Source organism: Carlito syrichta, unplaced genomic scaffold (assembly GCF_000164805.1).
Source record: "Carlito syrichta isolate Samal-C Ts95f unplaced genomic scaffold, Tarsius_syrichta-2.0.1 Scaffold314340, whole genome shotgun sequence".
Classification (NCBI taxonomy): Eukaryota; Metazoa; Chordata; class Mammalia; order Primates; family Tarsiidae; genus Carlito; species Carlito syrichta.
The window spans coordinates 218,872-245,861 of record NW_007258436.1 but is presented as its reverse complement, the minus strand read 5'-3'; the positions used below and the strand labels follow the sequence as shown (position 1 = coordinate 245,861).

At 51.0% G+C, this 26,990-nt stretch overlaps 1 pseudogene; it reads left to right on the top strand.

Moving 5' to 3' along the window:
* The first annotated feature begins 221 nt into the window (after positions 1 to 221).
* Positions 222 to 26,990, top strand: part of LOC103274026 — a 58,299-nt pseudogene continuing 31,530 nt past the window's right edge.

Genomic DNA, 26,990 nt, shown 5'->3' with positions numbered 1-26,990 from the left:
GCGCTACCATGCCCGGCTCATTTCTAATTTCTTGTAGAGACGAGGTCTCGCCAAGTTGCCTAGTCTGGTCTCGAACCCGCGGGCTCAGGCAATTCACTCGCCTCGGCCTCCCAAAGGGCTGGGATGATAGGCTGAGCCGCCCAGCCTGGCTTCATCCACACTTTTAAAAGAAAAACTATGTGAGTTACTCCAGGGCACCACAGCCTCCTCTGCAAGCTCGCATGACACTGTTCCGGGGCCTGCAAAGCCCTGCCTGGAAAAGCGGCTCGTGGCGTTTCTGCCGGCGAGCCCACTCAGCTCTGGTAGCAGTCCCTCCAGTGCGGTGCTTGGTGCTACTAAAAAGTCAAACACCCCTGAGAGAGGGTGACGCATCTGAAATGTCCACCGACAGGAGCACTGTGAGGGCTTCATCAGCCGAGGCAGGGGTGCGTCCTTCAGCTGACCCAGGAGGGCTCATTTCTGCGTCAGCTGTGGGAAGCCTGGTCTGGGCCAGAGGCGTGTTAAAGCAGCCTGTTCATCATGGCTCCTTGCCAGGGCATCTAAAGCCCCAGGAGCACCCAAGGAAGGAGCCCTCTCTGCGGTGGTGTGGCCTTCGGCTCTAGCTGGTGGCCCAGAGAGAGTGGACCTTCCCCAACCTGGGTGTGGGTCCTGACTCACCGTGGCTGCAGCAGCCAGAGTGTCTCCGCAGAGTCTGGCCTGGGCTTTGTGGCCTCAGGAGATCCACAGACATCAGTGGACGGACAGACTCCCTTGCTTGTCTTGCTGCCCCTGCTGGCCAGCCCTCTGTGTGACCCCGGCAGAAAACACAGGACAAAATGCAGAGACAGACGGTCTGTCTGCCGGGGAGGGATGCTGTCTTCCGCCGGGCTGTCCTCTTCCCAGGGGTGCCTTTCATTGAGGTTGGGGCAGAAGGAGTGGCCTCCAGCGGGTGGCAAGGCCCCAGGGACTGGAGGCTCCTCCTCTCGGCCCTCTTCTCCCCGCCCGAGATGGATGAACAAAGGGGAGGAGCCCGCACAGAAGATCAACCTCCAGCCTCATGCTGGCCGAGGGGGAGGGGCACGCCGAGGTCTCACAGAGTTAGCGGAAGTGCCGCTAATTATTTACCAGTACTCTGTCAATGTGGCTCTTCTTTTTTTGTCTGTTTTTTGTTTTTTTGAGTACCCAGCCTCCACCTGCTGGGCTCAGGTGATCCTTTTACCTCAGTCTTCCAAGTAGCTGGAACCACAGGCATATACCACCACACCCAGCTAATTTTTAAATTTATTATAGAGATGACGTCTCGCTAAGTTGCCCAGACTGGTCTCAAACTCCCGGACTCAGGCAATCCTCTCGCCTCCGCCTCCCAAAGTGCTGGGATGACGGGCTTGAGCCACTGCGCCCGGCTAATGTGGCTCTTCTAATGAGACACTCCCAACTTCCAAAGGCCTGAACACAGAGATCATACAACGGCCAGTCAGTCAGGTGGCACAAAAGGCGACGTGGGCACATTCAGTCTCCATCACGATTTCAGTCTTTGCCTGGACTCAGGTGTGCTGACGCGTGTGAAATGTGGAAGGTCACAGGTTCAAACACCACGCCAGGAAAAGGGCGCTGGCTGCAAAAACGGCCTCACTGGTAACTTCATGGGCTGAACTCCTGAATCCCAGGAACTCACGTGGTGATTAAGTTAAAACGAAGTCACGAGAGCAGGTTGATCCAGTCTGGCTGTTGTCTTTAGAATCCGAGGAGAAGAGGAAACAGGCACACAGAGCAACCATGTGAGGACAGAGGGGGAAGATGCCCTCCTCAGCCAAGAAGAGAGGCCTCAGGGAAAGCAAACTCTGCAGGCCCTTGCCACCTCCCAAATCATGAGTACATAAATTTCCGTCATTTAAGCTTCCCGGTCAATGGTGCTTTGGTGTGACAGCCCGAACAGACTGAGAGCGCCCCTACTAGGGCCCAGGAAAGATAGTCGTTGGGGCCTGGGGTGCTGCATCACTCGCAGACTGGGTTCATGGCTGTGGCTCATTTGACCCTCAGGCCTGGCTGGCAGGTTGGGAGGCATTGCAGGCCTTCAGCACTTATCTGAAACCACTGGAATTCCTCAGGTTTCAGGAAGATCATGCGTGCACACACTCCATGTGATCTTACACGCTGAGGGAGTCTAACCCAGCACCCACAGTCAAACACACGAACGCTTCTGGGATGAAACAGACAAGTTTGCTAGGTTGGTATCTAGACGTAGAGATGTATTGCGCTCCTTATTGACGTGGGTTGGGCGATTGTCGCCTCCGAACCTCGTGTTGAAACGTGACCCTCAAAAGGTGGGGCCCTGCTGGGAGGTGTGCAGGTCAGCGAGCCGGATGCGTGATGAACGGCTTGGGACCTTCCCCGAGATCACGCGCGAGTTCTCATGAGCCTGAGGTTCAAGATCAGCCTGGACAACATGGTGAGACCTTGTCTCTACAATCAACTAAACAAAGAAATTAGCCGGGTGTGGTAGCGTGCACCTGGAGTTCCAGCTATTTGGAGGGCTGAGGTGGAAGGATCACCAGAGCCCAGCAGGTCGACGCTGGCGTGGCCATGAGCATGCCACTGCACTACAGCCTGGGTGACAGAGTGAGACTCCAACTCAAAAAAAAAAAAGATTATATATAACCTCATGTTTATTGAGGCCAGATTTTGCTACCCAGTGAGTCAGCGCTAAGTAGATAAATACTTGTTTGGTTTTGGGAATTTCTGAAATTTGTGTTAGGTGTTACAGACTTGTCCAATCTCCACAAGACAACCTCCTTACTGTCATGGAGGAAGAAATGAGACTTGGAGGTGAAGTAGCTCACTGGAGGTCATCCGGCTCATGAAAGGCCAGCATGGCTCCGAACTTCGGTCTTGTAACCCCGAGGTTTGCTGCTTCTACATGAGTCCGGAGGGCCTCCTTGTAAGATTTGGTTGCCACCAGCTCCTTGCTGACACCACTTCCCTGACTCCACAGCACCCATTCCCTTGGTCCGTTCCTGCTGCCTCCCCTGTTCTACCTCGAGCCCTCAGCAGCCACCTCCCGGCATCACCATATAGGCTCTCTTCCTTGGCCTGTACAACTGCCTTAATTTCAGAGCTGGAAACAAGCTCAAAGATTATCCTAGGCCGGGCTCGGTGGCTCAGCCTGTATTCCCAGTGCTTTGGGAGGCCGCAGCGAGTGGATTGCCTGAGTTCACAGGTTTGAGACCCGCCTGGGCAATTTGGCGAGACCTCATCTCTACAATAAATCAAAAATTAGCCGGGCGTGGTAGCACATGCCTGTAGTTCCAGCTACTTGGAAGGCTGAGGTGGAAGGATTGCCGGAGCCCAGCAGATCAAGGCTGCGGTGGCCGGGAGCGTGCCACCGCACTCTAGTCTGGGCGACAGAGTGAGACTCCAACTCAAAAAAAAAAAAAGATTATTCTGGCATGATAAACTGCTGACTTTTTTAAAGAGTCAAATATTTATTTTCCCAGTATAATCTATAATCATAGATTATACTGGGAAAATAAATCCCAGATTATCAAACAGATACAAGGAGAGTGGTATTTATAAAGTGAGCTGAACAAGGTGAGTCTGGACTCCCTTCCTCCCTTGGCCGCGAGAGAGGCCTGGGGTGTCTTTATAGAACTCTGGGGATCCCCAAAATATAGTCTGGCAACCTCTGAAGTAGTATGACCTTCTCATACTAGGGAAGAGAAAAAAAACTAGACCTACCAGGTCACAGAAGCGGCTGGGGTTTACAAGATGCGCACTAGTCACTACTAATCTTATGTCACAGTCAGGAACTGAGGCCCCAGAAAGGGCAGGAAAAGCCTCCACGTGTGGGCCGACTGCCGCTTCCATCCTAGCAGCATGGTGAGCATACAGACACATGTCCCTGGCGTTCCACGCCACCGCCCCCGCATTCAGCAGAGGACTAAGATGGGCTGTGTGAGAAGCTGCCCAGCTGTATCCCGGGCTGATGGGAATTCTTGGCAGCAACAGTTTGTGTCACGTGAGCCACAAGTGCCAACGTCCATCCTTATGCCCCCACATTCATAATAACTCAGAGACTTCTCAATAGCCCAAAGTAAGGAAAACCCACAACATGTTACCTAAGAGAGATGTGTGTCTCTCTGCTCTAGAGTCTGTCACATGGAGCGTGTTCAGACTTTCCATCTTACAAAAATGCCCTCGGGACTAAAACCCAAAAGGTAAGAGTTCAATCCAAAAAGAATTTACTGTTAAAAGGTCATGATGCTGGGGACGACTGGACTGTAGTGACAACTGAAGTTTTCATGGTAGGAAACGATGGCTGTAGAGTCGGATCCATTTTGAAGAAATTTCACGGAAAAGCTTTGGCCATCTCTTTCGCTTTTGCGAGTGTGCCCCGTCTTCTCCTTTGCCCTCCTGCTCCGTCATGAAGAAACCACCGAGTGTTTGAGGATGGCTCTGGGTCTTTGAAGCTTGCTCAGCTACCATCTGGAAGTGAGGTGACAACTCTACATTGTCTCCCTCTTGCTCTCAATGACAAAAACCTTTGGGCATCAGCAGGGCTGCAGCGGCCTAGGGGGCATGGACTCTCCCAGTTTCCCTTGAATGAGGTGTGGCCGTGAGATGAAGTCTGGGCAGAAGGGGTGTGGCAGAAGGCATGCAGGACCACCTCAAAGGCCAGTGCCCGCCCTCCGTGACCCCCACCTCCTGTGGCTGGAGACAGCCCCTGGGGGCTCACGAGGGTGACCTGGGTCCCTGATGCGGCCCTGCCCCAGCCCTGCCTCTCTCTGGGCCACGGTTTTTGGCCTCTGGGTTCTGGCAGCTTCTCTCTCTCCACGGATGGTCCGAGAAACCACACATGGAGGTGAGGCTGCAAGAACCTCCTGTCTCCACTCCCGCAATGCATCTTCCCTTTTGGCCTGTTTTCCCCTTGCCCTAGCAAAGCTCTGTCCTCATGGTAAGAGTGTCATGGATGGTCTTGAGAGAATTATTCTGGGCTAGGATAAGAGCAGGAAATTCTGGTCTTGAGCCTTGGCCAGAATGAGCCACCAGCTTCAGCGAGGACCCTTGTGAGCTCTTGGAAGATCAGTGAGCGCATCCAAGGGCCTGAGAAGACCGCAGGTACTGAGACACGCTCGCTGAACGCTGCCCTCCCTGAGAAAGGTCATCTCAGTGAAGCAGGCAGCTCAGCATAGGGGCTGGGTGGTGGATCCCAGCGCCCTCACATCTACTTCAAATAATGGTGCCGTCATCACCTGTATCCTCTTCTCCACAGGCTTTTGTCTCTGAGTACTGAGCAGACGTGAACCTGCGGTCCTGGGTGGGGGTGGGCGGAGGGTCGCTGAGATCTTCGGTTCAGTCGCTCACTCACCAGCAAGCGCTTGTGGAGGCCTCCTGTGTGCTGGGGTGATGCTCGGCAGAAGGGTCACAGCCCAGTCCTCGCGGGACTTGCATTCTGACTGTGTCACAAGGACACAAGCATGAAACGGTATTATTTTAGATCATGCTCAGTGCCATGAATGCACTAAATTAGGGTGGTGTGAACCCAAGTGAGGGGAGGGGCGCTTTGGGAAGAGTGGTCCAGGAAGGCCTCTTCAAGGGGCTACCTGCCGTCCACGCCAGGGCCAACCCCGTGAGATGGATTCAGCCGTGCGGGGAAACAATAGGGCCCTGTGGACTCTGGTGTGGGTTTTAGGTTTTGTTTCAAGCATGAGGGGAAGAGGATTTTTTTTTTTTTGAGTTGGAGCCTCATTCTGTCGCCCAGACTGGAGTGCAGCGGCCGCTCCCGGCCACCACAGCCTCGCCTGCTGGGGTCCAGCGATCCTTCCGCCTCAGCCTTCCGAGTAGCCGGAATTACAGGCACGCGCTACCACGCCTGGCTGATTTTTTTGATTTAGTGTAGAGATGAGGTCTTGCTGCTCAGGCGGGTCTCGAACCCGCGGGCTCAGGCAATCCCCTCACCTCAGCCTCCCAAAGTGCTGCGATTACAGGCTGAGCCACCGAGCCCGGCTATGACTTGGATTCTTAAAGCTGTAAACATTATTGTAAGTTGTAATACTGGCACATTTATGTTAAAGGAGGGGACATTTATTGTGATAGGAGTGAAGATGGTATCATGCTGGAAACTACAGGAAAAGGGATTAAAATAAAATGAAATAGAACCTTGTTCCTGCCCTCATGCAGTTTACAATTTTTTTTTTTTTGAGTTGGAGTCTCACCCTGTCGCCCGGAATGGAGTGCAGTGGTTGTGCCTGGCCACCGCAGTCTCGCCTGCTGGGCTCCAGCAATCCTTCCGCCTCAGCCTTCCGAGTACCCGGAATTACAGGCGCGCGCTACCACGCCCGGCTGATTTTTTATTTATTGTAGAGATGAGGTCTCGCTGCCCAGGCGGGTCTCGAACCCGCGGGCTCAGGCCATCCACTCACCTCAGCCTCCCAAAGGCACGGGATTACAGGCTGAGCCACCGAGCCCGGCTGGGAAGAGGATTTTAAACATGAGAGGACGTGGACTGATTTGCATATTTAAAAGATTGCCCAGCTGCTGTGTGAAGAATGTCTTTTAAAAGTGCAAAAATAGAACTGGGAAGACCAGTTACGAGCGTATTGCCGTCATCCTGGCACGAGGTAATAACTATTATCATCCCCATTTTGTGAAGACCTGCAGATGTAATTCGTGCAGATTCACATGGCAGATACTACTAATGCTTTATTTTTATTTGAATCATGATTTCAATTTACCTGCAGCCTTTTTACCTACAGCTCTTCATGCACGCTTTAGAACAACCCGAGGTGAATTCCTGTCCCCATTTCTTAGCTTGAAGCGAGGCTCCAAGAAGTGGGTACCTAGCAAGATTGCAGAAATGTTAAGTGCCAGAAGGCGACTTTAACTCTAGTCCGCAACTCCCAACCTGGACTCTTTCTCTTCCCCTTTCCCTACCCCGTGCTGCTTCCCCAGATTAAAAGCAGTAGGCGTGGAAGACAAACCAAGGAACTGGCCATCTGGAGTCACACCAGACACCCACCCTGCTGGCTCCAAGGGCCCCTGTGGGATGCCAGGCTCTGTTTCAGTAGCTGCCAGAGAACTTGAGGACAAAGGAGACAAGATGTTCTTTGGCGTCTGGCTACTTGGAAAACCTGGGAGGACTTCTCTAAAGAATTTAAGAATGCTCTGCAAATTAAAAACCGTACTCAATTTCCAAAAAGAACCAAGATTCTTCCCTTGTAGCAAATGGACCTGAACTTTGTGAACAAGGGTAGCTTTTTTTAAGGGGCCTCCATGGTCAGTTTACTCGGTCAGCGGTAGCATCTGAGCAGTGTTGGACTGTGTAGCCAAACACCTCCAAACTTAGTGGCCTGATCTCATATCCGTTTTTATTATCCTCTTGAACTTCGTGGATCAGGAATTCAGAAAGGGGTTGCGAGGCTGATTTGTCTCTGTTTCACTGTGTCTGGGCCTAGCTGAGAAGACATTAGTGGCTGGGAGCTGGAGTCCTCTGACACCCACGTGGCTAGCACCTGGGCTGGGATACCTCTGAGGCTGAGCCAAGCAGGGCTTTCCGGTCAACCGTTCCCACGTGGTCTCTTCATGGGTCCAGGGCTCCTCACAGCATCACGGCTGCGTGGAGGTCACACTTCCACCATGCAGCTCAGAGGTCCAAGAATGAAGGTTCTGGAGAACAAGGCAGAGACCACCTGGCTCTTTACAATCTGTTCATGAAGTCCCACCGCTATACCTCCACACAGTTTATTAGGCGAAGCATCGCAAGCTCCCCTGGATTCCAAGAGAAGCCATATACCCTACCTTTCATGGGGAGAGCATTCTAGGACCACCACTGTCCCCTGTGTGCCTCAAGCAGTGTGCCCCAAGCAGTGTGCCCCATCAGTAAATATAACTTAATACGAAGAAGGTGCTCATATGAGTGCTGCTAGTGTGCAGAATAAAGGAATGCCCGCATGAAGGTTGCTTAGGAAGATCTGAATACAGAAGTTTCTCTAAAAGATTCATTTTAGCCAGTTTTTAAAGGATACAAGAAAAATATTGACTTCAAACAAATGCTGCTAATTATATCTGAATCTGTTGAAAGCAAGCCTGGCAGGCCTTACACTTGAAAACACTTAGTGAGATTTAATAGAGTTATTATGTGCTTGAGACAAAAATAAAGAGAGAGTGCTGGATTGCTAGAGGAGAAAGAAGTTAGGAGCCAGCGTAAGAAACACCGGGGAGAGTGGGCTTTTGTCTGCTGATTATGCTGGTGTCCCCCGGACCACTGTCAAGTCCTCTGGCAGCAAAGCACAGTATGATTTCAGAGTGTGTGACAAAAGGAGGTATAGGTTTTTTTCTCCCATGGTAAGATACAATGCATGTATGCACGGTAAAAAAAAAAAAAAAAGTGTAGGCTAGTTTGCACCCATTCCATTGCTTTTTAAAGCGCCTTTATTGAGATACAATTCCATCCCGTAAAATCTAGCCATTTAATGTGTACCATTTAGTGGTCGTTGACACCTTCACAGAGTTGTGCAACCACCAGCACAATCTGGTTTTAGATCATCATGATCACCCCCAAAGGGAACCTCATCCCCTAGCAGTCACTCTGTCCCTAGCCCCACCCCTAGCCCTGAGTAACTACTAATCTGCTTCTGTCTTTCTAGATCTGCCTATTCTGGAAAGTTCTCATTAATGGATGTAAAGTGCTTCCTTGTGTCTGGCTTCTTTCACTGAATATAATGTTTTTAGGGTTTGCCCATGTGTTATTCCTTTTATTAAGGAACAACATTCCTTTGTATGGCCATATAACATTTTGTTTTTCTGTGTAACGGTTGATGGACAGTTGGATTGTTTTCACTTTTTGGCTATTATGGATCATGCCGCCATGACCATTCACGTACAAATCTTATGTGGACATAATGTTTTATTTTCTTTTGCGTATATACCTGAGAGTGGAAAGTGGGTCGTGTGTTAACTCCACATTAACATTTTGAAAACCTGAAAACTGTCTTCTAAAGGGGCTGGACCTTTTTACATTCCCATCAGCAATGCATGAGGGTTCCAAGCTTTCTGTGTCCTTGTCAACACTTGTTACTGTCTGTCTTTTTTATTATAGATATCCTGGGCATGAAGCTGTATCTCATTATGCTTTTGATTTATACTACCCCGATGATTAATGATGTTGAACTTTTTTTTTTTCAAGTGCTTACTGGTCTTTATATATCTCCTTTGGAAACATCTCTACTCAAATTCTTTGTCCATTTTTAATTGGATTATTTGTCTTTCTATTATTGAGTTGTAAGAGTTCTTTATATAGTCCGTATACAAATTCCTTCTCATATATAAAATTTGCTAATATTTACTGTCATTCTGTGGGTTATTTTTTCCTTTTTTGGTAGTATAATCTGCAGCACACAAAAAATTTAATTTTGACAAAGTTCAATTTATTTTTTTTCTTTTGTAGTTTGTCATATGCAACAAACATAATTAATTGCCTAATCCAAGTCCATAAAGATACACTCATATGTTTTCTTCCAAGAGTTTTGTAATTATATGTCTTACCTTTATGTCTATGGTCATTTTGAGTTAGTTTTTGTGAATGGTGTGAGAAAGGGAGCCCAAATTTACTTTTTTATTTGTGATATCGAGTTGTCTAGTACTATTTGTTGAAAAGTCTATTTTCCCCCATCCAATTATTTTAGCACCCTTGTGGAAAATCAATTGATCTTAAACATAAGGGTTTATTTCTGAATACTCAATTCCATTTCACCGATTAATATGCTTCTCTTATACCAGTACTATATGTTCTCGATGACTATAGCTTTATAAAACATCTTGAGGCCGGGCTCGGTGGCTCAGTCTGTAATCCCAGCACTTTGGGAGGCCGAGGCAAGTGAATTGCCTGAGCCCGCAGGTTCGAGATCCACCCGGGCAACTGGGCGAGACCTCATCTCTACAATAAATTAAAAAAAAATTAGCTGAGTGTGGTAGTGTGCACTTGTAGTTCCGGCTACTTGGAAGGCTGAGGTGGAAGGATCGCCGGAGCCCAGCAGGTCGAGGCTGCGATGGCTGGGAGCATGCCACTACCCTCCAGTCTGGGCGACAGAGTGAGGTCCAACTCAAAAACAAACAAACAAATAAATAAAATGAAACATCTTGAAATCAGGAAGCGTAAGAACTTTGGCTTTGTTCTTGTTTATTCTCTCTTTGGTTTTCCTGGGTCTCTAGTATTTCCATATGAATTTTAGGATCAGTTTGTCAATTTCTACAAAAGAAGTGGTTGGGATTTTTGTAGGGATTATGTTAAACTTGTAGATCAATTTGAGGGGAATTATCACCTTAACAATATTGTCTTCCTACCCATGGTATGGGGAGGGTCTGTCTATTTAATTAGGTTTTATTTCAACAATGTTTTGTCATTTTGGAGTATAAGTCTTATATTTATTTTGCTAAGTTTGTTCCTAAGACATTTGTTTGTTTGTTTATTTGTGGTGCTATTGTAAATAAAGTTGTTTTCTTAATTTTTTTTGCCAAACTCCAGGGGTTTGGTTGGGGTCCTGTTGCTCCCCACACAGAAAGCCAATCACTGAGACAACAAGTATTGCCAGGAAGATGCCTTTTTATTTGAGTGATGTCAGCCACAGAGAACAGGAGATTGTTTCAGATTTGTCTCCCCGTCCCACTAAAGTCAGGGGTTTATAGAGTGGGGCAGGAATGCAGAAATAAAAAAGAGTGTGAAAAATAAGAAGGTGGAAGGAAGAAGAGTTGGCAAGCAGAAGGGGTCTGGCATCTCATTGCCTGGGTATGATGATCTGGTGAGTTTCTTGGTGCTGTAGGCCTAAGGGCCGGTTTCTTGAGAAGAGAACTCAGGTAAGGCAAATATAAGTTTCAAGCTTTAAGGCAAGGAAGGTCAATGTTTATGTTTATTTTTTAAAAACTCTAGCCAATAGTTTGATGAGGAAGTTGGGCTGGCTTTCATTTTATTCTTTAAAATTTAACAAATAATAATTGGCCAGGCTCGGTGGCTCAGCCTGTAATCCCAGCACTTTGGGAGGCCGAGGTGAGTGGATTGCCTGAGCCTGTGGGTTCAAGACCCGCCCAGGCAACTTGACAAGACCTCATCTGTACAATAAATAAAAAAATCAGCCAGGTGTGGTAGCGCGCGCCTGTAGTTCCAGCTACTTGGAAGGCTGAGGCAGAAGGATCGCTGGAGCCCAGCAGGTCGAGGCTGCGGTGGCCGGGAGCGGCCATTGCACTCCAGTCTGGGTGACAGAGTGAGACTCCAACTCAAAAAACAACAACAACAACAAATAATTATATATATATATAGGAGACACTGTGATGTTTTGGTATAGTTAGAGTTATACATTGTGGAATGAGTAATTTAAGCTAATGAGTATATCCATCTCCTCATGTCCATATCACTTTTTGCGATGAGAACATGTGAAATTTACTTTCTTGGCAATGTTAAAGTATACATTGCTATGAACTATAGTCACCCTACGGTGCAACAGATCTCAAGAACTCATTCCTCCTGCCTGACTGAGGTTTTGTGCCCTCGGTCTAACATCTGCTCCCTCCTCCCACCATTCGACTCCCTGTTTCCACGCGTTCGACTTTCTCAGGTTGTGCACAGACACACGTGAGACTTTGTCCGCCTGCTTTCTGTGCCTGGCTTATTTCGGTCAGCGTGACGTCCCCCAGTTTCATCCGTGTTGTCACAAACGACAAAATTTCCTTCTTTTCAAAGGCTGGATTTGATGTCCCGTTGTGTATATAGTCCACATCTTTGTCCGTTCCTCTGTTGATGGACACTAGGGTTGATTCCACGTCTTGGCTATTGTGAATAGCGCTGCGACGGACCCGGGAGTGCAGCTGTCTCTTCACTGATTGCAATTTCTTTGCATCTGTGCTCAGAAGTGGGATTGCTAACTCATGTGGTAGCTCTATCTTTCACTTCTTGAGAAACTTCCATGCAGGTTCTCATAATGGCTATACTATTGACATTTCTACCAACAGTGTGCATGTTTTTCCTCTTGGTCTCATCCTTGCCAACACTTATTATATCTTGTCTTTCTTATAATAGCTATCACACTCATCACAGTATTCAGCCACTGCAGTTTCTATTTACTTAGCTTAATGGTCAGCTGAGGATTTTCCAGAGATCGCTTGAAACGCCTTGAGCCAGTGGGTCTTCCACACTTTGCCAAGGGACTCTATGTATGTGTTGGGGTGTCTCTTTAATGGCTTAGTTTTTACTTTCTGCTTGTGCAGAGCTTCATGGTCAGCCAGAGGTTGGGAAAGTTGAGATGCTGGGACCTTCTCAGGTCTTTTCTGGGCATGTGCCCAACCCTGCACATGTGCTAGCATTTTAGACTCCTGGACAAATGTCAGAGCTTTTCAAAGGCCCCTGCAGACGTGTTGCTCCCCAGATACTCCTTTTACATTTTTGGTCAGCTTCTTGGTTGTCCCAAATGGGAATGCAACCTCAGGCAGCTGCAGTGTTAAACACTTGCTGCTGATAGTTTTTGACAAATACCTTGGGTATAGAGCTATTCTTGTGGAGCAAACTCTGAGTCGAGGCAAGCGTCAACACTACCTCCTAAATGGGACTTTTTTAGGAGTCTGAAGGACAGGTAAATAATGACAATGCTCTGCAGGTGGGACCTTCTGAGGAGATTCAACAGCCTGCTTCCTCTGGGGACTGCAAGGTGGCTGGTTCCCACAGCTCCTGGGGTTGTGGGGCCATTGATTTCCAAGGCTGACATGGATCTGGCAGAGTGGGAAGGGCTCAGGCCAAGTTCAAATGGCACGCCCCTTGCTGCTCTTACCGAGATCAGCAGTGCTTTTGAAATAAATGCTCCTCAGATTGCTGCTAGCCTTTGGTTAATTTCCAGAGTGCTAGAAAAGTCGATTTTCACCATTTCCCAGTATTTTAGTTATTTTTAGGGAGGAGCAGATTTACGGAAGTTCTTGCTCTTCCATTCTGTACGTCCTGCCCCTCTTTTGCCCTTAAACAGGACCATCACTGCTTGACTGCACTGGAAAAAGATATCCAAAAGGCACATTGGCGCGTTGGCCCCTAACTAACTACATCTTGGTAAGGAGTGCTCCATGGTCAACTAAATTCAGAAACTGTTTTTCACTCTCTCTCGTTTTTAGAGTTCCGAACCATGTTAACATTCGGAAGGCTCTAAGAAGTCCTGCTGTAAAGAACCCATTTGGTTTTGTTTACCAAAGTCTTCCTAAGCGTATTCCTCTGCGTAACTGTCTCTTTATTTTATTTTAATTTTTAAAAATACTCCTTAATTAGTGCTCTTCGAAATTCACTAAACTGACCTTAAAGGTGACTTCCAGGCCTGGGCTTTGCAAGCACTTTTCAGAACTAGCCTCTCAGCGGTTGGGTGTCTGATGAGAGCGGCCAAGTTCCCCACAAAATACACCTGGAGGACTCTGAGCCTTCATCTCTATTCCCTTCATCCTTGATTTGATTTCTAGTGTCTTTTGTGTTCCCGTTTTGGGGATCTGGGCCCAGCTACGTTACACACTTCAGCCCCGTTGCCAATATCCTGCTTGCCCTAAGAAAATCAGTTGTTCTCGTTTGGTTTTCTTTCCTCTCACTTAAGAAAGGCTCGACAGGCTGCCCTCCCTGGATAAGAAAGTGCGAAGAGCCTTGTGGGGCGGCGTCTGGCCTTCGTCTTCCCGTCCTCTCGCTCAGAGACGGACTCGTAGGAACCACTCAGACACCGAATACCGCAGAACTGGCGTTCCAGGTGACACCCACGCACACACGCACGCACACAACCCCGCAGTGGGCCTGCCGAGACCCGGCAGGGTGGGGTGGCAGGAGTCCCCAAGCAGCTCTCCTACTGCTGAGCACGGCCTGGTCCCTGGCGGGGGTCGTAAACACTCGTCTTTCCGCTCAGGGCCAGGCCTGAGTCAGCCTGGACAGCCCCAGCCTGGAAGGCTTGGCGGAGTCCCCACCATAGAAGTGAAGGGCTCTGTGCCTCAGCCCGGATGAGGAGTCAGGACACTGGTTCTTGTGCCTCTGTCACTATTCTGGGAAGGCCACCTCATCTTCCTGGGTCTTCTTTACTGTAATAATGAGGACACGGAACATGGGGATGTTCGCAGTCCCTGCAGGGAACTCCGAGTTCCCTGAATTGTGTGATTTATGATTCCTCCCAGCCCAGGTGGGGAGGCTGGTGTCAGCACGGCCAGTCTCCTCAGGGGCCCCTAACCCCACATCCCCCCGCTCTCGTCAGGCCTGTACGGGGCATGCTTCCAGAAAACGGCCTCTTTTCTGGTTTCTGTCAGCACAGCAATTGTGGACTTCCTGCCATGTGGCCCATAAACTTTGGTGTCTGGGCCAAACGTGGAGCAAAGTAAGCCGGGAAGGCCTGCGGGCAGAGCAGGAGGACAGGCGCACGCCCCCTTTTCTTCTCACCTGCGGGCGGAATGCAGGAAGCTGGGCCCCTTCTCCCTGCCCACGAGGCTTGCGGGCACCTGGCCAGCCAGGCTCCCCATCGTCCCCACCTGGGCCTTTGAAAGCCAGCCCCTTCGGAGGACATACCACCCGCAGCCTCAGGTCCGAGCAGAGAACTGTGCACGCAGAGGCCAGCTCACATTTGGCGGCTCTGATTGGGTGGTGGTGCAGCCACAGTGCACTGATGAAAAACACACGCGCTCACATGCAGGGGTCAGAGATCACTCAAAACTTTGCTTCTTTGCAGATGCAGTGAGGCAAGATGGTCGTGTGGCTGCTGGCGTTGGGTTGGCCAAGAGTATCCAGGGCATTTTTCCAGAGGGACAGCTGGGCCTGTGGTGGCAACACAGGGACCCAGGCGCCCCTTGGAGAGCCCCCTCTCACTTATTTACCCCGATGTGTCACCTCCTGCCCAGGGCAGATCTGTGAGCTGGAGGCATTGGAGGCTGTAGGTGTGGCCCTCCTGGCCAAGGAGCTCCAGGCCAGCAGGGGGTGCTGGGGTCAGGCTGCACCCAGGCAGGAGGCTGGGAGGGCACACTCCGGGTGTCCAGTCAAGACTGGGTGCCAGGGCTCCTGACTCACTGGGGTGCTCGCAGGCACCCCTGCTTTCCCAGGCAGAGGCCACACTTACCTCCCAGCCCACCCCACCCCAGCCTCCTCCACTTTCCAGGTCAGGGATCAGCACACCCCCACAGAGCTGAGGGGCACTTCCCAGCAGCCGGCCGGCTCCCCCTTCTCACGGGTGCAGCCACCACCAAGTCGCCTGTTTCCCCTCATCCCTGGGGTCTTTCCCTAATAGCGGCAGGAGCAGGGCTTTGCAAATGCAGATCAGATGCTACAGCTTCCTGCCCAAGTTTCTCCTCTGGCTTCCTGTGACCCGAGAATAAAATCTCTGCTCCTCACCACAGCCTCAGGCTTGAGCCTTCCGCCCTGACCTCTTCTTTCATTCCTGCCATGAGTCTATTTGCTCCAGCCCTCGGGTTATTTTGTCTGTCCCTGAGAGCAGACCTGGTCCTGCTGAAGGACTTTTGCCTTTGATGTTCGTCCTGCCTGGAATGCTCTGCCCTGATGTTTCTGAGGCTGGTGAATCCTTATCCCTTCCTCAGAGGAATCCCTGACCACCCGGCAGGAGAGTTTCTCCTCCATCCCACTCCCGGTCAAATATCTCCTGTGTGTTTGCTTCCAGTCCGCTTCCCCTACAAGAATGAAGGCTCCTGAGGTCTTTCTGATCGGCCACAGTGCCTAGAACTGTGCCTGCCCCTGGTCGATGCTTCACAAATATTTGTTGATGGAATTGAGCTGGACAGGGTCTACATTTATAAAACTGCCTCAGTAGGAGGCAGTCCTGCCACTGGAGAAGAGCAGCTCCATCCCCGGGGCCGCAGAGGTCACTGCAGCCAGCTGAAGCAGGTATCCTTGGACTTCAGCCGAGACTCCCTGTGAGCACACCCCGGCCACACCGGTGAGGCTCGGACCTCACTGTGCATGTGAACGACCAGCTGAGGTCACCAAGCTCTGTCTCCCCTCCCCAGCTGAGCACCCCTCCTTGTGGGTGACTGTGCGATGGTGAGGGATGTTTGTGAGTAAAGAAAAAGAAGGCCTGGTAAAGACAAGCCTGGTCATTTGACTGTCTGTTGTTTTTATTGTTATTATTTTGCAAAGACAGGTCTCACTATGTTCTGAAGGGTGGGCTCAAACTCCTGGCCCCAAGTGGTCCTCCCACCTTGGTCTCCCAAAGTGCTGGGTTTACAGGCATGAACCACCACATGGCGCCTTTGTTTCCTTTTTTGCTTACCTCTATTTTCAAATAATTGTATAGTGATAATTGTATAGTGACAGTTGTATAGTGTATACTTATTTTGCAATTTTTTTTTTAGTTGGAGTCTCACTCTGTTGCCCATACTGGAGTGTAAGTGGCATGCTCCTGGCCACCACAGCCTCGCCCTGCTGGGCTCAGGTGATCCTTCTGCCTCAGCCTTCCAAGCAACTGGAACTACAGGCACGCGCTACCACACTTGGCTCATTTTTTGATTTATTGTAGAGATGAGGTCTCACCAAGTTGCCTGGGCTGGTCTTGAACCCATGGGCTCAGGCAATCCTATCACCTCAGCCTCCTAAAGTGCTGGGATTATAGGCATGAGCCACCGCACCCGGCTTTTATTTTTATTTTTGAGTTGGAGTCTCACTCTGTTGCCCAGGCTGGAGTGCAGTGGCACACTCCCGGCCACTGCAGCTTCGACCTGCTGTGCTCCAGCGATCCTTCCGCCTCCAGCCTTCCAAGTAGCCGGAACTACAGGTGTGTGCTACCACGCCAGGCTAATTTTTGATTTGTTGTAGAGACAGGGTCTTGCCAAGTTGCCCGGCTGGGTCTCAAACCCTCAGGCTCTGGCAATTCACTTGCCTCGGCCTCCCAAAGTGCTGGGATTACAGGCCGAACCACCAAGCCCAGCCCATTCTATAATTTTTTTTAAAGGGAAAAACATGGTCATTGTAAAAAATATTCCAGTAGATTAACATCATTGGGAGGGGAAGGAGAGGGAGAGAGAACTAGTAATAACAATTTACCTGTAAAATTTCTTGAGAATAGACTGCAATCGCGTGCAATGATCCAACCCCCTAGCTCAAGGGCTGGCAGGCCATAGCCCACCGCCTGTTTTTGTAAATAAAGTTTTATTGGAACAGGCCACAGCATCCTACAGATACCTTCTAACCCTATGATGTTATGTTTGAGTAGTTGAGATAAAGGTCACGTGGCCCACACAGCCTAAAATACTGACTGTCTAGCTTCTCCCAGAAGAGCTTGCTGACTCCTGACCTGGGCAGGACACTCCTTCTGCAATGACATACAGCCAGCCTGCAGCCACTTCTGGGTCCTTTGCCCCCATTGGGTACGTCTGCCTCTATCTGTGCTGAAAGTCAGAAACTAGACTCATCGTTATGTTTGGCAGGACCTGGCACATTTCTGGCCGTAACGGAGTCCACATGATAGAAATACTTCAGTTTTGTTTGCACGAGGGGATCTCCGCTGATGTCCTGCTCTGTGGCAGTCAGGTGTGGCTGCAGAGACAGCTGCCCTGCTGGACTCTGTGCAGGAATCCCCATAACCAGGGGGCACCCTGTCTCTGAAACGTCTGGCTACGTTGGATGGCTGGAGAGTGCCCCCCAAAGCACCCCACTCTAGCCTTGCCTGAGACCATCCCAGAACGGCTTTCTCCAAGCCACCAGGCCCAGGATGCCGTCGGCACCCACCAGTCAGGCCGGGCCAGGGCGGGGTGGGCAGTCTGAGTCAGGTAAGTGCAATATGCAGATTTTCGTTTGCAAAGAAATGACATCTTGCTTCTTTCACACCAAAGTATCTGGACCTGTGCTTGTGAAGCATCTCTCAGCAAGCGCCACACCGAGCATGAAATGAAAAGTGTAAATTCATTTGTGACTTGCAGCCAACAACAATGGCGCAGAACGGGACGCCTGGCCCAGTGTGTTTAATCTGCTCCTAGTCATGTGTGCATGATAAATTCACTCTTGAACAAAACAAACACGCTCTTCCAAAGTAATGCAAGTGCAAGTTGCAGCCGAGCACAGCTCCCAGACAGACCAAAGCATCGCCATTCTAGCTGGCAGATCTCACTCGGGCGGCTGTTGATGCTTGTTCCTCTACGGTGAGAAGGAGAATGGCGGCCAGGATTGGCCTCAAGAGCTCTGAGCACGTGTGCATAAGCGGTGTGTGTGCGCCAGTGTGTGTGGATGGGGCAGAGAGAGTCCCATGTTTCTGGAGAAGAGAAGAAGCTGCCCAGGGCAGTGCTCCCCACCCTGGAGAAATGGCCATTTCACTCAAGCCCTGCTTCTCCTTCTGAACTGGGTGTCAAAGGGACAGAGTCTTCTTTTTCTCAGCTAATGGTAGTATGTTTAATATCGTTTCCCAGGGATCTAATGGCCGTCTTGGGCTAATGACTCAAGGCAAATTAACTCATCTGGTCACGACTTTGTGGGAGACACAGGGCAGGGGTGTGTGTGGGGGGTCTCATCTCTATCGCTTAATTAAAGAACTACAGGCGTCCAGGTCAGCTGGTGACCATGTATGCTCGACAAACTGTAATATTTTGCTCATTAAATTTCCGGAAGGAGACAAAGCTCGGGCCCTCACAATTCTTCAGTTCCCAAAATAAGCAGTCCAGCCTTTGGCATATTCTCCACAAGCCTGATTCCTGGGGAACTGCCAACACTGGGCAAGGGTTCAAGGATGCTGACCCGAGGCGTGCAGCATGGCCTAGCAACAGAGCAGGCGTCTGAGTGCTTGCCCAGCAGGACTCATGGGCCCTCTGCCCACAGTGCCCTGAGTGTTTCAGGAGCGGGCAGCCCAGCAAGATGGGGCCTTCCTGTTCCACCCTCTTCGGAGAAGACTTATCCTCAGACTTGAATGAGGAACAGGAACGATGTGTAGGTGAGCACAAAGGCTCACCCCTGTAATCCCAAGGTGGAAGGATTACTTGAGGGCAGGAGGTCAAGACCAGCCTGGGCAACACAGTGAGATGTCAACATAGTGAGAGCAGTTGGGACTACAGGCGCATGACATGGGGAAGGGTGCCTGTAGTCCCAGCTGCTCTGGGGGCTGAGATGGAAGGGTCGTCTGAGCCCAGGGGTTCGAGGCTGCAGCGGGCTACGATCGTGCCACTGTATTTCAGCCTGGGTGGCAGAATGAGACCCTGTCTCTAAAAATAAAAAAGAAGGAAGGAAGGAAGAAAGAAAAGGAAAGAAGGAAAGAAACACGAGCAGCAGGATCCCCATCCGCCCTGTTTCCTCCATGGGCTCTCCTTCCTCTTTCCAGGACGACTCTCGGGCTGAGCTTCTGGGAAGTCCGTTAAATGTCAGTCCCATCCTGAGTCAGAAGCTGAGCCGGGCCTGCATGTCTGCGTGTTCACACAGCGAGTCTGGAGCAGATCCGCAGAACACCCCATGGAGGTACGGCCTCACTCACAGACAGGCTGTCCTGGGCACCGAATCACACCAGATCTTGCCCACCCCTGGATCCCAGGCCCGTCAGCTCTTCCCTGGGCTCCAACTCCCCAGTCGTATTCCACCTCTGATATGCCTGTCACTCTCCAGATCCTGTAAATGCTTCAGACACCTTTATTTTCATTTTTACAGCACATTTTCTGAGGTGGCGAGTTTTATCCCAGTTTTACAAACAGGGGAACCATGGCGCAGAGGTAAAGTAACATGCCCAAGTTCAAACAGCTGTCAAGTGTAAGAGTCGGATTCTAAGCTCTGTGACCCTCAAAGCCCCTGCTGTCCCCAGAGCAAAGTCAGGGCCCTCCGCAGGTCTCCCGAGGTCTTAGGGCCTGTTGTGGACCTGCGTTTCCAGACTTGGCTCCCCTGGGGGCACCAGCCACCTCTACTTCCCCACTGCTATGGGCTGAATCGTGGCCCCCGCAAATTCACACTGGAGTCCTAACACCCCAATTCCTCACAATGTGACTGTATTTGGAAATAGGGTCTTTAGAGAGGTCATCAAGCTAAGCTGAGGCGTTTGTGATGGATCCTAGTCCAGTATGACTGGTGTCCTTATAAGAAGAGGGCATAGCCAGGTTCGGTGGTTCAGCCTGTAATCCCATGCCTTGGGAGGCTGAGGTGAGTGGATTACCTGAGCCCGCGGGTTCGAGACCCGCCCGAGCAACTTGGTGAGACCTCATCTCTACAATAAATCAAAAATTAGCCGGGTGGGGTAGCCGCACCTGTAGTTCCAGCTACTTGGAAGGCTGAGGCGGAAGGATCGCCGGAGCCCAGCAGGTCGAGGCTGCGGTGGCCGGGAGCGGCCACTGCACTCCAGTCTGCGCGACAGAGTGAGACTTCGACTCAAAAAAAAAAGAGGGCATGAGGATACAGACACACTCATAGGACAGCCACGTGAGGACACAGGAGAAGGTGCCATCTGTAGCCCAGGAGAGGAACCTCAGATGCCTCTGCCAGTCCCTGGCAGGACCCATGGGTGGCCATGCTTCCTCTCCTTCCTCGCCACTGAGCCTCAAAGCCAGCTTGTGCTCTGTTTCTCAGCAGAGCATGAAGAGCCTAGACCCAGCAGGACGCCTGGTTCCACCCTGACCAGTCGATGCTGCTGAGCTTCTCTTTGCCTCGAGCCCCCGATGCCCTTCTGGCCCCTCCCTGGTGCGCCCAGACCCTGGAGGCCAGTGGAGTCTTACAGAGGCTGGGCCCCCCAGTGCCCAGGACCTGGGCTGTCAGGTGTGTTAATGCGAGGAGACAGGCTGCCCACCCACCGCTGCCTCCCACCGGTCTAGCCGTGATCCTGCAGCTGAGTCTCTTGCTCCATGGATGGGGCAGATTACTCGATGGTGGAACCCTGGCTAATACAGATTGTGGGAAACCGTAGATGAGAAAAAACGGGTTTGATTTGGATTGAAAATGTATTACATCATAAGCATTTTCTTTGCAGCACCAGCAGCATTTTGCTGTTTTGACACTTGTTTGCATAGGTTAATCTTAGGATGAATTACATTTCCAGAGTTCACATCAACCAGTGTGTGCTGGTGGGCACTTGGGGTAAGGCTCCCCCTTGGTCTAGGCATCCACTTCCGCCAGCCTGTGAGGGGAACATCCCTGAACTGGTACCTCCCTGCCTGTAAGATGGGGATAATGTCTACACTGCAGGGCCAGGAAGAGTGGGGATTTTGTGACGGCTGTTCGAGTGGCAGCGGTTACTGACAGCTGTTGCTGTGAATAGGAAGACGCTTTCTTCTTAACCTAATCTTCAAAGCCTGAGTCAAACTTCTACTTCTTTGGTATTCATTTCACTATCGCGGAACAGGTTATTGTTTCTTTTTTAATTAAATAAATAAGAGAAGGAGAAAAAAGATGTCACATTTGGGAATAAAATTAAAATGGCTTCAGGAAATGAGAAAAAAAAGCTAACTAAGCACTGCCTATATTAGCAGTCGTCTGGAGGAGTATGTCACTGATGGCTGTGTCTCTCTGTGGACACCATAACCCAGGAGCACTCCTGTGAGCCCCTGTAAAGATAGACCTGCTGAGTCTCGGCTGTCTTTCGGCAGTACCTTACCTGGTCAAGGCACGCCCTCACCGTGCCCTTCCTTGGTGCTCTTGTCTTGCCTGGAGCAGTCCTACGTCACCATCATGTGTGGTTTTGCCTTCTACCCACTGCAGCAACATGCTTTGCACATAGTCGTTAATTTAACGACTCACCAATCAAACAAGGAACCCGTGAGGAGCTGTCTTCTCACGTCTGGAAAAGGAAGATGATTGTCTTGTCCTAAAACAACTGCCAATCCAGATGAAAACAGGTCTTAAAATTTTTATTTTTAACTTAAGCATGTTCAGAATGAGCATTGCCAAGGTGTGAACACACAGCCCACTGAGGGCTCCATGAGTTCAGCGTGGGGAGGAGACGGCCCAAGGGTCAGGGCAGAAGAGAGAAGCCCTCGTGAGATAAGAAATCCCTGGGGGAGAGCTGGGTCATCCTGGGAGGGCTGCCTGCCACTGGACGCACTGCCTGCTGCTTCCTCTGCGGGCCGGAGAAGGGGTGGCTTGCTCTGGCCTGGAGGTTCGTGCCCGGCCTCAGGCTGTGGAGGTTGCCTGACCCCAGCTCCCCCTCAGAACAAGCACAGTCCTCTTCCCAGTGATGCAAGAGCCACAGCTGGGCTCACATCCCACTGACCCCAATCCCAGGGCAGACAGGACCTCGTCCCTCACAGGCCTGGTCCATCAGCGCCCAGACTTATTCCGACGGCTCTGGCAGGCAAGCGGGCTTGGGTGCTGGTTCTTCCTCAGGTCCTCTTGCATAACAACAGCAATAATACAACCAGAATCGTGTGGTGAGTACATAATATCAGTGCAGGAGGAAATAAAGCCCTTCGTATCACATACAGTACACAGTGTGAGGTAGAACGCACCAGCAGCAGATGGCAGGAACAAAGCGGTGTGCGTGGCTTAATGACACGTTCGGAGAAATGTGCTGTCCAGTGATTTCATCGTCTTGTGAGTACCATGGAGGGCTCTTACACACACCTACATGGCACAGTCCAGGCTCCACGCACAGCCCATTGCTCCTGGCCCACGAACCTGGGCGGCCTGTGGCTTTACCGAATACGCTAGGCAACCGTAATGCCATTGTAACTAAACACTAAAAAGGCACGATACAAACACAGCATGAAAGATAAAAGTGTTCACCTGCACGGGACGCTTACATGGACGGGGACTGCAGGACTGGAAGTTGCTCTGGGTGGGTGGGTGGGGGAGCGTGGAGACCTAGGGCGTCCCCGTGCACTGCTGTAGGCTGCATAGACGCTGGACATTTAGGCAACACTGAATTTATACGAAATATTTTTCTTTCTTCAATAATAAGTTAACATCAGCTTGCCACAACTTTTTTACTTTGCCAATGTGTAATTAAAAGTTTTTCAGACTCTTTCATAATAGTGCTCAGCTCAAAACACAGACACATGGTCAAGCTGTGCAAAAACATTTTCTTTCTTCATAGCCTTCCTTATTCCACAAGCTTTAGACATTTCTTTTTTTACTTTTTATATGTTTTTGCTGAAAGCTAAAACACAAACGCACACCCTAGCCTGGCCTCCACAGGGTCAGGACCGATATCCCAGTCTCCCACCTCCATGTCGCGTCCCACTGGGAGGTCTCAAAGGGCAACAACTGCACGGTGCAGTCATCTCCTGTGATGACAATGCCTTCTTCTGGAACACCTCCCGAAGGACCTGCCCTGGGCTCTTTGACAGTCATTTTTTTATAAGTAGGAAGAGTGCACTCTGAAGGAGAAAAGCAGGGGATAGTAAACATACAAACCAGGAACAGTCATTTACCATCATGATGGAGTACCATGCACTGTGCGCAACTGCACGTGCTAGACTTTTCCACAACTGGCAGCATCCCCACAGACGCGTGAGTGAGGATTTGCACTATGGTGGCTACGCTGCCACTAGGCGAGAAGGATGAACGTCCCCCATGAAAGTCTTACAGGACCCCTGTCATATAAGCCATATGTGTGGCCTGTCATTGACAAGGCATCATGTGGCACGTGACTGCCTAACTCAAGATTGGCTCGAGGGCTGATCTTCAGCGCATGACACTTGTGTGACTGGCTCACTCAGCTCAACCAACAGACACCCCACAGGAGACCAGATGCTGTGTCCAGGGCTGGGGGCACTGGGCTGCTGTGGCCTGGCAGTGAGGACGCAGGGGAGCCGGTGTCTCCCTCAGCCTCAAAGCGTGCCCCAGGGTAGCATCTTCTGAAACCTCTAACTTGCTTCTGAACTCAGCCCGCCTCCTCTGGCTCCTGGCTTCCCCGACCCAGTGCCCAGTTCGGGAGAAACCTGTCCTGTGGAGCCTGGCACCGTGAACATGGCTCTATGCGCTCACATCAGGCTCTCGTCCTAGGAGGCGTGGGTGCAGCATTCTTCAGACTTCTCCTTAGGCCTCTGGCCAGTCTCGAAATCCAGAGGGAGCTGATGTCAGCATGCAAACATTAGAGAAGACAACGGGCACATCAGGACGCATCAGCACAGCCCGGGCCAGCTGGTTCTGCGGTTCTGTCTCTTCTGTCTGTGTCTTTTTGTGGATGTATGCGTGTGAGGGCATTTCTATGTGCGTCTCTGTATGTGTCTGTGTGTATGAATATGTGTGTGAGGGTGTCTGTATGAACGTGCGTCTGTGCATCTGCATGCACAAATGTATGTGAGTGTGTATGTGTCTATGTGTGTAAATGTGTGTGTGTCTAAGTAGATGGCTCTCTGTGTGTGAATGTGTATTTTCCTGTGAATATGTACTTCTTTGTTTGCCAGTGTGTCCCTGTGTGTGAATGTGTGTGTCTCTGTGTGTTTGTGTGTGTATAAGAGGGTGTCTGTGAATGTGTGTGTCTGTAAATGTGTGTATGTGAGGGTGCCTCTCTGTGTGTTTCTGTGTGCACATGTGCTTTACGCGTGAGTCTCCATATGTGTATCTGTGTGGGAATGTGTGTGTGTGCTCGATCACCAAGTAAAATAGATAGATATTTTGCATTTTGTGGTGGATTAAAAGTAAAGGACTTGGAAGCTCTGAGCTGGAGGACTGACATTTTCAGACTTACTTCTGGTTCCCACAATGCCTACAAAGCGTCTGCTTCTGGTCAGTCCTTAGCAGATGAACAGAGAAGTGAGCATCTCAATGAAGGAATTGCATCCATAGCTAGGGTTGGGCGCAGGAGTGGATATCTCCATGAGGGAGTTGTATTCACAGCTAGCAGTGGGCGCAGGAGGGAAAATCTCAGTGAGCTACATCCATAGGTAGGGATGAATACAGAAACAAGCGTCTCAGGGAAGAAGTGACACCCCATGCTAGGGACGGAGCAGGAGCGGTCGTCTCAGTGAGGGAGTTGCATCCACAGCTAGAGAGCTTTTGCGATCCCACGCGTCTTCCTCTGCTCCACCAACGACCAGTCCCTGTCCTCCCTGCCTCCAAGCCATTTCCCTCCCCAGGGGCCGCACTCCCTTCCCTCTCCTGTGGGAAGGAGCCCTGCTGACCCTGCGTCAGGGATGGTGCAAAAGCGGAGCCCTCCCACCTGGGCATCTGCAAAAGTGAAGACCCTTGTGATACTGCGTGCCACAGTGCGTGATGGGGGAGGGTAGTGCCTGGTCCCTGGTCCCTACGCCAAGCCCAGCAACCCTCCGCACCCTGGCCACCTGCCCTCCGCCGCCTCCCGCCATCCCCAACTCCTCCACACTGAGGGGACCCATCCTGGAGTCTCCGCTGTGCAACTGCTGCAGCCACACCAGGCCCCGCTTCCTCCCTTTGGGGGTGTCTGACCTCTCTGGGCTGAGTAAAGGCGGAAGCTCGCCTGCAGGGAGTCCAGCGTCCGACCGGCTGGACTCACAGCCGCGAGTTTGGAAGGTGGCACCACAGTCACCCGTCGGGAAACGCACATGTCCCACAAACGGCTGCATCTCCGCCAGCCCTGGGTGGGAAGGGGAGTCCCTGTTCTGTCACACCACACCTGAAGCTCTTCACAAGCCTCCCCCTGGAGAAGATGCTACAGCTTCCGCTGATTCCCAGAGGATCTTTGGGAACTGAGCCGAGTCCAGCATTTGGCCTGAGATTAGGCCCTGAGCCAAGCTCACTCCTGACACTCTGTGTCAGCAAACCAGGATGGAGCCAAAGTGACCACACCCCGAGTCAGGCCAAATGGCGTCCAAGAAACTGCGCAGAGGGACGGCTGGCTGCTGGCGGGGATGGTCTCTCCCAGGGTCCCTCTAAGAGCCTCCCTCACTCAAGGAAGGAGTGGAGGACACAGAGACGTCCGCAGGAGATGAAAGGAAGCTGCAGGGCACAGGCTGTCTGGGACGGGACTCCGAGAGCAGGGCGGGGCCCACGGGCTTCCTGGGGGCACCGACACTCCCCTCGGCTCCCGAGGAAGGGGGGCGACTTCCCGTGGCCTGTGTGCTGCTCTAAACACCCAGGCTGTCAGCTGGCAGGGAGTGAGTGGGTCCCGAGGAATGAGGGGTCTTGTAAGTGCCTTTAGGAAGCAGGACTTCCGAGGGGTCTGTTGATTCCAGAAAGCGGAATGGTGTTCCAAGTAAAGCGATTGAGAAGTAACTTTGAAACACACAAAAAGCCAACCTATCCCAAGAGACCAAGATGGTTTTATTAATCGGGTCCTGTTTCTGGCTTTCATGTCTAAATTCCCCGTGTTTACGTCATTCCCGGCACAGGAGAACACGAGAAATGTTTAATCAGTGGCGATGATGCTTCGATTTCCAGGGCAAGAGAAAGCCTTCTCCCACCACCTTCAGCTCCCACCTGCCCTCGCCAGCATACACACACACACACACACACACACACACACACACACACACACGCCCTACACCATACCCGCATGTCATCCTACATCATGCCACACACACCCCACACACCAGAGGACACACCTCCCCACATACCATAACACACACATACACACACACACACCCCAGAGGACACACATATACCCCACAAATCATATCACAAAACACTTACAAGCACCATTAATACACACACACAGAAACACACATCACAAGACACACCCCACACAACATACACACACACCCCATCATGCACACACCCCATACACTATAACAAATACACACCATAGGACACGCGCACACACCCACATATCACATCACAAAACACGCACACAGGCCACGAAGACACACACATCATAGCACACATCATAAGACCCCTACGCCCACACCCTGACACACACACACACACACACACACACACACACACACACACACACACACACACAGACTTTCCACGCTCAGACTCTCCTGACGTGCTCCATGGCCCGAAATTCCAGAACCACAGACACCGTCCTTTGAACGGAGGCCCGGACCCTTAAGTCAAGCCTTCACAGGGCTGTTCGGAAGTCTCCGTGTCGCTTCAAACCAGGAGTGAGCGTGTTTGCCAAACGCTTCTTTCAGGGCTCCTTTGGATGGGGGCCGGGGCTGGACGCAGAGGCAGAGGGGGCAGCGTGCCGGTGGGAGCCAAAGGGGCA